The following is a 13643-nucleotide window of genomic DNA, read 5'->3' on the forward strand; positions in this document are numbered from 1 at the left end:
GCATGGCTTCCACCCAAGAGTTTTCTTTCAATGCAACTTTGTAGTCCTTGGGCTTAACCTGTGAAATAAAACAAGCAAAAAGACATATGTTAATGTTACCAGAGGCACTGCGTGTTTAAATGCCAGATGAAGGATCTCCAATTATGTTCTCAGTCGGATGTCGACGATGGATCGGTAACTGTGGGATATGCTCGACATGCTCGACTGGTGTTGCCTGTAGCTGAATGACCAAGCTCTCTATGGGATGGAAAACGGTGGTCACAGGGACAAGAGCACTTGGTTGAGGATCAATTTCACCTTCTTCTTGATCAACCAAGTGTTTTGGAGCAATGGGACCTTCCCATAGGTTATCATAGAAAGGTACAACAACGGCTGGAACAGAGGTTGAGTCGGTGTTATGAGAAGCTTCGTTCAGACTTGGATCAACCTGCACATTTGATGCATCAACCTCCACTGCAGGACCTTGATTATCTTCTTCTGAGGGAGGTGTGGGGACGGATTCCACCACACTAGGTTCTGCAGGAGGTGGCTCTGCATGTTCGATTTGAACATTTTCTTCGTTGTCAGATGACACATATGAATCAGTATCTGAATCAGTGATGTCTTCAACAATAGGTATCTCGATGGTGTCTACAGAGGGCTGCACGTTATTGACCGAGGCTAGTTGATTAGCCATGGGCGGTACATTAAGTGCAGGTGCAGGAGAAGCTATATTAATATCTTCAAGAGCTCTCAATACAGCTTGCATCAAGATAGATTGATCATCAGCAGGTTGAACTGATGCAGAAACAACAGGGGAAAGTGTTGGTACAACTGGTGTCACATACATCCCACAAAACTGCTTGAACAAACTTTCATAATCAAACATCTAGTTAGGACCGTTGTGTGCATCAGTAGTGTTCAATTCTTGCCAATCAATGTTAAAAGACTCCAAGATCACTCTAGTTTTCTTGTTGTACAGCCGATAAGCACTTTTGTTAGCAGAATAACCAACAGAATAGCACTCATCCGCCTTTTCAGCAAACTTGGAGGTTGTTCCAGCATTTGTTTGGAGTATGGTACTGGGACATCCAAACGTTCTGAAGAAATTCACCCTTGGCTTCGTTCCATAGAAGACTTCATACGGAGTCTTGATCAGTCTTTTGTTTAGAAGTACACGATTCTGGGTAAAGCAAGCTGAGTTGATGGCTTCACCCCAGAAAATCAATGGTAGTTTGGAAAATGACAGCATTGTTTGAGCGGCTTCATCCAACGTCCGGTTTCATCGTTCAGCCACCCCATTTTGTTCGAGAGTGTAAGGTGCGCTGAATTGACTAAGGATTCCCTTGTTGTGGCAGAATTCATTCACCACTTTGTTGCAGAATTCTGTTCCGTTGTCACTGATACACTTCACCCTCTTGTCAGTCTGGTTCTCCACCAAAACTATGAACCGTAGCAGAAATAAGATGTCTCATCTTTGTGCCCTAATAGAAATATCCAATTGAAACGCGAAAAATCATCAGTAATAACCAGACAATAGGCTTTTCGACCTATTGCCAATGGCTGAATTGGACCAAAGAGGTCCATGTGCAACAGTTGGAGAGTGGAGTTTATGGAATTGACAGTTTTGGTTTTGTGAGGGAGTTTGTGCTGTTTGCATTTAGAACAAGATAAACATTTTTCAGCACAATGAAAAGATTTTACAGGTAAACCCCTCACGTGGTCACCTTTAAATAACTTATTCAAGTTTCTAAAGTTGACGTGGCCTAATCGTCGATGCCATAAGGATGAATCGTTCTCCGAGGCCTTGGACATCAAACAAGAAGCCGAACGCATGGAATAATTGCTTCTCATGTCCAGAATGTAGGCATCGTTATGCCTCGGAGTACGCAACATGATCCACTCTTCAGGGACTTTGAAACCTGGTTTCAATATAAGACATTCATTTTCTGTGAAGAGGGTTGAGAATTTCTTATCACAAATTTGAGATACGCTAAGCAGGTTGTGGTTGAGCTGTTCCACCATATTGACATCATCAAAGGTCAAAGTACCATTGGAGACCTTGCCTTGTTTTGTTATCTCTCCTCCAATGTCACCAGCAAAGGAAACGTGTCCACCGTCGAATGGTTTGATGTCAAACAACAGCTACTCGTCTCCTGTCATGTGTCGGGTGCACCCACTATCTAAGTACCAAATACTATTGACAGGCCTTCCAGACTGACCCTACACACATGAACAACCAATTAGTGGAGGGTTTCCTGAGACGCACTTGTCTCAGGAAAATTAATCACAAAATCACCAATTTTAATTTTATGATTTCTGAAAATATAGTCCTTTGGTGAGTCAGAATCTGAAGAGAAATCCCTCGAGAAACTTGAATTATGATTTCCTCAATTTTGAAATCGTTTTCTGGATTGCCTTCGTTTTGGTTTAGGCTTAACCACAAAATCTTCTTGATTAGCCTTAGTGACAACCGTTGAAGGATTCTTGGGCTTTTCAGCTTCAGACCCCTTCGCTAACCTCTTCTTTTCCCTTCGGGTTAGCCAGAAAGGTTTCTTGGGTTTCTCAGTTCTTTTGGGTATAAAATCCGTCTCACTGGCTGAAGTGTGAGTTTGGTTAGACATTTTCTTAGTTTGAGCAGGAAACTTAGGAAATGTCTGACCAAACTTACTGTTGAAGTCTCTTCGTTGCTTATGCCAGTTTTTGCAATGTCTTGCAAGATGAGACGGATTGCCACAAACAAAGCAACATTTTCTTTGATTGCAGTTATAGATATCTTGATCACTGAGATATATGGGATAAGGTGATGTAGTAGGGTTAACATGTCTGTAACTTGTATCTGTCTGATAATGATGAACATTTGAAAATTTTGAAGCAAAATAATTTGAATGCCTAGGTTTCTGTTGAGAATAGTAATAGGCATTATCAAACTGATCATAATATTGAGAACTGTTGTTATAGTAAGTATTTTGAGAAAATGAAGTTTTCTTTGGTGGCACATATTTACAGGAAGTGCTTGGTTTTTCATTTTCAAAACTAGATTTCTCTTTTATTAAGTTCTCAACATGATGATCAGTTGATGAGCAGCTAGGACTGTTCTGGCCATCAACCAGGTTTTTGACTGTTTCATCATAAATTGTTTCACAATCAGAATCAGAAGAATAACATTCATTTTCATTACAAACATTTGTACAACTTTCATCACTAGAAGTTTCACAAAATACAGCTTTTGATCCTGACATCAAACTTCCTAATATTGATTCACACACTTTATTACAAGCAGGATTGTTAATTGATTTTGTTAGACCCACACAAGACTCAAAACGGGGTTTCTAACTCTCCATTTTGCTTACAACCCTGGTTAACCTTCCCAAAATCTCCATTGATTATATCACCTGCTCCACAAGACACGTTGACGTTAGACTTATCAGATAATTGAATTGGAGCAGCAGCTTTTGATGCTGCATGAACAAATTTCACTGGTTTTGGTACTTTACCAATCCCATATGCCATTTCTTCATCAGGAGAAGTATTATAGCTAAAGTGGGGCAAACTAGTATAATTATTATTCATTGGTGGAGGCACCGCTGAATAATCATATCCTAGCCCGCTTTAACTTTAGTACTTCTTTGTGCTCCGATAATATCATCCAATTGCTCAGATGACACTTCAAATATTTCAACTTGTTTTTATTTTTCTCTTTTATCAGAAGCATCAAGTTTTAATTTCTCAATTTCATCTTTAACTCATTAATTATATTTTTATAATAGATGACATCTTGCTCCTTTATAAAATTCTTAAGTTTAAGATTTTCCGTATCATCATGGTGAGTTTTATTCTTTTCAACATAGATTTTGTCAGCTTTTACGTATTCAGCATTTAATTGACGAAGTTTTGCATTTTCTTTCAAAACCTCGTCTTGTAGATATCTATAATATGTCACCTTATTTATGCAAGCTTGAGTGCAAAGATTGTGATTTACCTAATCGATGGGTGATGCATCGGAACTTGCAGCTGTGGATGTGGACGCTTCATTGTTTGTCGTGAAAGCCACGCCTGCCATGTTGAGATGATTCTGCAGCTCTTGAAATTGATCATCCCAATCCATACCAGTTTGGACCTCCGTTTGGGAGACAAGGGCCCTTGTGTTTGAACTTGAATTGCCCTTGTGTGGATGATTACCAATTCTTGGAGCTGAGCTGCTTGGCTTATGCACCTTATGCTTCTTTCCATCAACTTTACTGTTTTCTTCCTCAGTCACCTCAGTCACACGAATATCATTGGCTGGCTTTGACGGATTCGTGCATTCTCATGAAAAGTGACCCATCTCACCGCAGTTGTAACATCGTAGCTTTGACTTGTCAAACCCGATCCTTTTCCTGTTTGAATCCTTGAAGCTGTCTTTCCCATACATCTTCATGAAGTTTATAGCTCTTTGCACGGCCATTGCCATTTGGTACTTGATATCCATCTTGTCGAGATCCTTTTGATTGATATCTCTCATATCCCCAATCTCAAATTGTGGTGGCAATAGATTTCCTTGTATCAACTCTTCATGGATTGACAGAAAAGCATGAACTATTGAAATGTTTGAGTCATTCAACATGGGTAGTGCTTCACAGTAGCTGGAGCTTTTGCTTGGCTGATTCTTTGATGACGATGAAATTCCATGGGCCTTCAATGCTTGCTCAACTGCACTATCGACTGCCTTTTGAAATGAACTAGAACCAGATGAAGCAGACTGATTCCTGGTTGAGATAAACGCTGTTTCTTGCGGAGTAACAGATGGTGAATACTTTGGAGTAGTCACAGGATACACATTTTGTTGAGTTTTGCTAATAAAAGCAATTGGCATTGAAGATGCAGTACTCACCCCAGCTTGATTCAGAGATCTCAGATGATTGTTTATTCTCATTTGCTCGTCCATTTCAAATGATTTGATAGTGGATATCAAATCACTGTTTGTCATAGCATTCAGATTGGTGGTTCTCTTGATTGTGATTGTGTTTGTACTCCAACTATAAGGCAATGAATTCATCAACTTGTGATTGACCTCAGAGTTGGTGATGTTGACACTTGCAGCTCTGACTCTTACCATTAGCTTTTCAAACCTCTTAACCAAGTCCAACACACCTTCACCTTGACGATGGTTGAACATATTGAATTCTTCTTTCAACAGGGCTTTCTTGTTTTCCCTTATTTCAGAATTGCCCTCAACCTTCTCAACAAGAGCATCCCACAAACCCTTGGCACTTATATGTTCACGTACAGTCTCAGTGATCTCATTTGAGAGACAAACGGTTTCTTATCTTGTGATAACAGGTCCCTATCGTTTTGATCATAATTTTCAGGAGTTTTTAGTTGATCCCCAGCTTGAGTGACAGTCATGGGAACATGAGGACCTTGTTCAAAACATCTCATTAATTCAGTTTCAGTCAACGAGATATAGTTCATGAACCTCCATTTCAAGTCGGCAAAGTTGTCATCTAAGTTCATATACTTTGGAGGTTTTTGAGGAGTTCCCACTTGGTTTTCCAACAACAAATACCCCTTCAACAGCTCTGAATCAGTGCTAGCCATGGTCTCAGTAGTCTTAAACACTTAACAATTCTTAAAAGGCTCAAAATTATGACACAGACAAAAATTTCACGCGAAATAGTCTTTCAAGCGAAGCGAAAAATATTTTCTAAGCGAAGCGAAAAACTTGCGCGAAATGAACAGTGACGCGAAGCGAAATCACTTATGCGAAGCGAAAAAGCTAAGCGAAGCAAAACAGTGCTATGCGAAGCGAAATGCTATGCGAAGCGACATGCTATGTGAAGCAAAATGCTATGCGAAGTGAAATGCTCTTATTTGATGCCAAAAAGTCAAGCTACCAGAAGAAATCTTTCTTGGGATCCGTTCACCTAATCTGTCAGTTCTGGTCAAAAGTAGGTACATTGATTTTCATACCAAGCGATGCGAAAATCTTACTTATCATTTTTACCGTATTTTCAAACCTGTAACCTTGATTTTAACACATTCAAACCCAAAACCTTTAGATATGTCACTAGTACACTTGTTATTTTCACTAAGAACACACTCTAAGACATAATTATCAACTTAATACCGATTCTTTTTGTATTTTTCTTGTTTTTTGTTGTTTTTGTGGTTTTCTTGTCAAGAACACTTCTTATCTTCTTCTGAAGATCAAAACCCAAAGTTGTGATCCAAAAACCCTCAACTAGTGAGCCTACGCTTTGATACCAATTATAGGTCCCAACGTGGGTGGATCTAACAATGTTCTTGTATTAACCTAACTTAGTGCTAGCGGAAATCACACTAAGCAACCTAAGAGGTCTCGGATCTTGATTTTTATGTTCGGGAGTGTAAAGAAAGAAAGAGACGAGAGAAAGTGAGAGAAAGATAATATGTGTGTGTTAGAGAATTTTTGGCAAAAGGTTATTCTTTCTCATGCCATGCTCCCTATTTATAGAGGAGCATGCATGAGAAACATGTCATTGTCAATGCCCAATTGGTTTATTTACAAGTTTTTCCCTTGGGCCTATACATACAAAACAAACAACTAAAGCCCAAGAGATACACAATCAATACAAAAGACTTAATACTAAAAGGGACCTAACAATCTCCCTCTAGTCTTTAGTATTGATTGTGTATCTCTTGGGCTTTAGTTGTTTGTTTTGTATGTATAGGCCCAAAGGAAAAACTTGTAAATAAGCCCATTGGGCATTGACAATGACATGTTTCTCATGCATGCTCCTCTATAAACAGGGAGCATGGCATGAGAAAGAATAACCTTTTGCCAAAAATTCTCTAACATACACATATTATCTTTCTCTCGTCTCTCTCTTTCTTTACACTCCCGAACATAAAACTCAAGATCCGAGACCTCTTAGGTTGCTTAGTGTGAATTCTGCTAGCACTAAGTTAGGTTTATCCAAGAACGTTGTTAGATCCACCCACGTTGGGACCTACACCCTTAACCAACCTAATTTGAATGTCACCCAACTATGCAATTAAAATAAACAAAAAGAAAAACCATTTTTTAGAACAATAACTATGTAAGGAAAAAAACATCTAGTAAGAATTAAGTAATATAGAATGATATATCAACACAAACTGACTCATAAAAACACCTATAAAAATCCAAAACAAAACGCATAACTACACACAAACAAATCAAACGAACCACAACAGAAAAGATGGATCAACGAAATCGATACAAAAGCCTCCTCCTCCCATGAACCAACCCGATGAACCAATGCACCATACCAGAAATACAATGAGACCTAACTGACATCCAGTACACTACTACACTTTCACGCACCCGCTTTTGATATGTGAGAAGATGAACTGTATTGTTGCTTGTACTTTTAACCCGACTCTTTAATGGATCACCTAAACGCATACCATCCTTGAATATTTCCACATGGATCTTTGTAATGCCAAGCAGATTCTGGTTTTGAAACTTTAATTGTCGTTGAACCTACATAATTGATCAAAGAGATACTAGACTTAGAAAATATGCTAGTCGTAAGGACTTCCAATGCTGATGGTGTAGCAGCCACTAGTACAAAAAGCATTAAATAAGGCGGTCAAGAAAAACCTTTTAAGGCGGTTTTACTTTCACCTCACTTCTACCATCCTCTTTAGAACCAACGACTATTATATCATCTTCATTTTATTTCAACAGAAAATGAGTTTACCTTATTATGTTCCTTTTACAACTTCTTGATAATAATATAACTCGAACACATGTTCTCTAAATCCACCTTTTTGTGATATACCTTAAATTTTACTATAGAAGGATTAAAATAACTGTTCTTGACCCATAAACAGACTCACTAGCTACCCTTATTCGATACGAGCCAATTCTAATCGACCAGTGATCTACTTATGGGATGCGCCCATGTCGAAAGTCCCTTAGCTTGGACCTCATAAAACTATACCCTTCAGTTACTACATCAACATAATCCATAATCGGTTTCTTTTACTTCGTTATGATATACATTTTGCCAATAGCTGTTGGTTCCTTACGATTATCATAAAAAACACATGCATTCACCCACACTTCCGCCACTTTCCAAGTTACACATCTATATCAACCAACTTTCAGTAAACCTATTAATTCAATCCACGCCAAACCGTTCCTCCAATATAAAAGAAGAAGAAACAATTTTTTAATTCACAGAATATTGACTTTATCAATAAACATTCACAAACCTTTTACCACTATACGTCACAAGAAGAGAAACAAAATGATGATATCTACCAAGTTAAATAGATGGTGACACCGATTAAACATTTTGGGTTGACCATTTCCAATGGTTGTCTTACGTCTTAAAAAACACGCTTCAAAGAATTTTTACCTTTTACTAATTTTGACAAGAAAATGGAAAAGAAAATAATATGCAATGAAAAACAAAGAAGCTAACCTGAACTAATTAACATTCACATTCACCCAAACTATTATATATAGTATGTGACATCTAACTTACCCTAATCGCTATGCGCGCATGCTTTAGACCATCTCCAACAGTTTCTTGTTCAAACTAGCCTGTTAGGTCTCGTTTTTTCTATGTTTAGTCTTTTGTATTGGTCGTTTATGTTTTAGGCTTATCAAAGTCGTTTTGTATGTATTAGGCCCAAGGCCACTTGTAAACAAGCCCATCGGGCACATGATTAATATAAAACTTCTCATGCATGCTCTCCTATAAATAGGGAGCATGCCATGAGAAAAACAATCTTTTTGCCAAATTCCTAACTCCTCTATCTTACTTTCTCGCTAGCTCTCTCTCTCTCTCTCTTTCTCACACCCTCTCCAACCGAAAATAAACTCAAGATCCGAGACCAAAAGGTGACTTGGTGTGATTTCCGCTAGCACCAAGTTTGGTTGATCCAAGACACGTTGTTAGATCCACCCACGTTGGGACCTACAATTGGTATCAGAGCTTCGGCTCACTAGTTGAGATTTTTGGATCACAACCTTGGGTTTTGATCTTGAGAAAGTAGAAGACAAAAGTTCTTGCAAGAAAAACTACAAAAAATACAAAAAGAATCAGGTTTAAAGTTCATAAAAATGACTTAGAAGTTGTTCTTGGTTGTTAAAACTCAAGAAACAAAAACTTAAAAGTTACTAAAAATGGACAGTTCACGATTTCGCTTCGCATGTACTTGAAAAGTTGTTGTACCAAACTGACAAGATTAGATGGACAGATCCCAAGAAAGATTGTTTCTGGAAACTTTAAGAATTTCGCTTCTCATGACTTTTTCGCTTCTCATGACTTTTTCGCATCGCTTGAGACTTGGTTTCGCTTCGCTTTAGAAAGTGCTCGCTTCGCATAAGATTTCGCATCGCACAATGTTTTCGCTTCGCATCACTGTTTACGTTTCGCTTCGCATCAGGATATTTCGCTTCGCGTGAAGTTGTTTCGCTTCGCATACAACAATTTTGCTTTGTTTGAAGACTGTTTCGCGCGAAATTCTTGATTTGTTAAAATTTAAACTGTTTAAGGACTGTTAAGTGTTTAAGACTGTTGTAACCATGACGAGTACTGATTCTGAGTTGTTAAAGGTGCACTTGTTGCTTGAGAACCAAGTGGGAACACCTACAAAACCTCCGAAGTACAGGACCTTAGATGATAACTTTGCCGATTTTAAATGGAGGTTCATGAACTTTATCTCGTTGACTGACTCTGAGTTGATGAGATGTTTTGAGATAGGTCCTCATGTTCCCATGATAGCCACTGCAAATGGGGAACGACCAAAACCCATTGAAAACTATGATCAAAATGATAAGACCTTGATTGAGCAAGACAAGAAGGCATACCTCACTCTCACTGTTTGTCTTTCCAATGAGATTACTAAGACTCTTCGTGAACACACAAGTGCCAAAGGTTTGTGGGATGCACTTGTTGAAAAAGTAGAAGGTAACTCTGAGATAAGGGAAAATAAGAAAGCCTTGATGAAAGAAGAATTCAATATGTTTAACCATCGTCAAGGTGAGAATGTGCTGGAATTGATAAAGAGATTTGAAAAGTTGATGGTAAAAATCAGAGCTGCTAGTGTCAACATCACGAACTCTGAAATCAACCACAGGCTGATAAATTCTTTGCCGTACAGCTGGAGTACCAACACCATGACAATCAAGAGAACCACCAACCTAAATGCCATGACAAATATTGATTTGATTTCCACTATCAAATCATTTGAAATGGATGAGCAAATGAGAATGAATAATCATCTGAGTTCTCTAAATCAAGCTGGGATGAACACTGCCTCATCAATGCCAACAGCTTTCATTAGCAAAACCCAACAGAATATGTATTTAGTGACCACTCCAATGTACTCCTCAAGTGTGCCACCACAAAAAACAGCATTTATCTCAACCGGCAATCAGTCCACGTAATCTGGTTCAAGCTCGTTTCAAAAGGCAGTTGATGGTGCAGTTGAACAAGCATTGAAAGCTCATGGGATCTCATCTTCGTCAAAGACTCAGCAAAGCAAAAGTTCCAGCTACTGTGAAGCACTCCCAATGCTGAATGACTCAAATGTATCACTAGTTCATGCATTCTTGTCAAGTCATGAAGAGTTACTGCAAGGAAATCTGTTGCCACCACAATTTGAGACTGGAGATCTTAAAGACATCAACCAAAAGGATCTCGAGAAGATGGATATCAAGTACCAAATGGCCATAGCGGTACACAGAGCCATAAACTTCATGAAGACTTATGGAAAAGACAGCTTCAAGGACTCTGACAGGAAACAGATTGGTTTTGATAAAGAGAAGCTTTGGTGTTACAACTGTGGTGAAAAGGGTCACTTTTCAAAGGAGTGCACAAATACTCCCAAACCAGCAAACGATATTCGTGTGACCGAAGTGACTGAAGAAGAAACTAGCAAGTCAGCTGGAAAGAAGCATGAAGTGCACAAGCCAAGCAGCTCAGCTCCAAGAATTGGAGGTCATCCACACAAGGGCAATTGAAGCTCAAACTCAAGAGCCCTTGTCTCGAAGACAGAGGTCCAGACTGGTATGGATTGGGAAGATCAGTTTCAAGAGCTGCAAAACCACCTCAACATGGCAGGAATGGCTTTTACTTCAAACCACGAAGCATCTTCATCTTCAGCTGCAAGTTCAGAGGCATCACCTAGAGATGAGGTACTTAGCAATTTATGTTCCAAAGATTGCATTGATAAGGTTACATATTATAGATATCATCAAAATAAAGTCTTTAAAGAAAATTCAAAACTTCGAGAATTAAATGCTGAATATGTTAAAGCTGACAAGATTTACGTTGAAAAGATTGAAACTCACCATGATGATGTAGAAAACCTTAGAACTAAAATGTTTCAAGCTGAGCAAGAAGTAATATATTATAAAAACATAGTTTCAAAATTAAAAGATGAAATTGAAAGCTTGAAACTTGATGCTTGTGATAAAAGGAAACAAGAAAAAATAGTAGAACGGTTTGAAACATCATCTGAGAGGTTAGATGACATTGAGCCTAGAGAAGTACTAAAGTAAAAGTGGGGCTGGGGTACGATTATACTGCTGTACCTCCACCCTTGAATGACAATTACACTAGTTTGCCCCATTTTAGATATAATACTTCTCCCGACGAAGAAATGTCATATGGGGTTGGTAGAATACCAAAACCGGTGAAATTTGTTCCTGCAGTGTCAAAAACTGCTGCTCTAGTTCAATCATTTGATAAGTCTAACATCAATGTGTCTTGTGAAGCAAGTGATGTAATCAATGGTGATTGTGGGAAGGTTAATTTGGGTTGTAAGCTAAAAGGAGAATTAGAACCACGTTTTGAATCTTGTGTGGATCTAACCAAAACAATTAACAATCCAGTTTGTAATAAAGTTTGTAGATCTATGTTGGGAAGTTTAATGCCAGGATCAAAAGTTGTATTTTGTGAAACTTCTAGTGATGAAAGTTGTAAAGATGTTTGTAATGAAACTGAATGTTCCTCATCTGATTCAGAGTGTGAAACAGTTTTTGATGAAACAATCGAAGCCAAGGTTGTTGGACAGAATGGTCCTAGTTGCTCATCAACTGATCATCATGTTGAGAATGTGAGAAAACTGAAATCTGATTTTGAAAATGAAAAACCAGGCACATCCTGTAAATACGTGCCACCTAAGAAAACCTCATTTTCTCAAAATACAAACTATAAAAATAGTTCTCAATATTATGATCAATTTGATAGTGCCTATTACAACTCTCGACAGAAACCTAGGCAATCAAATTATTTTTCAACTCACCATTCAAATGTTCAAAATTATCAGTCAGATAGAGGTTACCAACATATTAACCCGACTACATCACCTTATCCCACATATCTCAGTGATCAAGATGTCTATAAATGCAACCAAAGAAAGTGTTGCTTTGTTTGTGGAAATCCTTCTCATCTTGCGAGACATTGCAAGAACTGGCACAAGCAACAAAGAGAACTAAATAGTGCGTTTGGTCAGGCATTTCCTTTGGTTGATCACAAAGATAAGAAAATGTTTAACCAAACTCACTCCACTGCCAGTGAGGCGGATTTCAAACCCAAAAGTGATAAGAAACCAAAGAAACCATTTTGGCTAACCCAAAGAGAAAGGAAACGGTTAGCAAAAGGTTCGGAAGCTGAAAAGCCAAAGGGCCCTTCAAATGTTTTCAACAAGAAACACACAGAGGACTTTGTTTTTAAGTCCAAACCAAAGCGAAGGCAATCCAGAAAACCTTTCCAAAACCGAGAAATCATAATTCAAGTTCCTTGAGGGATTGTTCTTCAGATTCTGATTCACCAATAGACTACATTTTCAAGAATCATAAAATTAAACTTGGTGATTTTCTATTTAATTTTCCCGAGACAAATGTGTCTCGGGGCCCTTCTACTAACTAGTTGTTCATGTGTGTAGGGTCAACTTGGAATGCCTATCAATAGTATTTGGTATTTGGACAGTGGCTGCACCCGACATATGATAGGAGATGAGTCCCTGCTGTTTGATGTGAAACCATTCGATGGCGGACATGTCTCCTTTGCTGGTGACATAGGAAGAGAAATTACGAAACAAGGAAAGGTCTCTAATGGTACATTAAACTTTGATGAAGTCAATCTTATGGAAGAACTCAACCACAATCTGCTCATGTCTCCCAAATCTGTGATAAGCATTTCTCAACTCTTTTCACAGAAAATTTATGTCTTATTCTTAAACCAAGTTTTAAAGTCCCTAAAGAGTGGATTATGTTGCGTACTCCGAGGCAAAATGATGCCTACATTCTAGACATGAGAAGTAATTATTCCACGCGTACTGCTTCTTAAGAACTTTAAAAAGTTGGTTAAAGGTGACCACGTGAGGGGTTTGCCTGTAAATTTTTTCATTGTGTTGAAAAATGTTTATCTTGCTCTAAATGCAAATAGCACAAACTTCCTCACAGACCCAAGACCGTCAATTCCATAAACTCCACTCTTCAACTGTTACATATGGATCTTTTTGGTCCAATTCAACCGTTGGCAATAGGTCGAAAAGCCTATTGCCTGGTTATTACTGATGATTACTCATGTTTCAGTTGGACTTTTCAGCTAGGGGATAAGGATGAAACATCTCAGTTTCTGCTAAGGTTCATTGTGTTGGTTGAGAATCAAATGGAGAAAAGAGTCAAATGCATC

Source organism: Bidens hawaiensis, unplaced genomic scaffold (genome assembly GCF_021521415.1).
Source record: "Bidens hawaiensis isolate Kalapana, Puna unplaced genomic scaffold, B.hawaiensis_p1.1 tig00019326_1, whole genome shotgun sequence".
NCBI lineage: Eukaryota > Viridiplantae > Streptophyta > Magnoliopsida > Asterales > Asteraceae > Bidens > Bidens hawaiensis.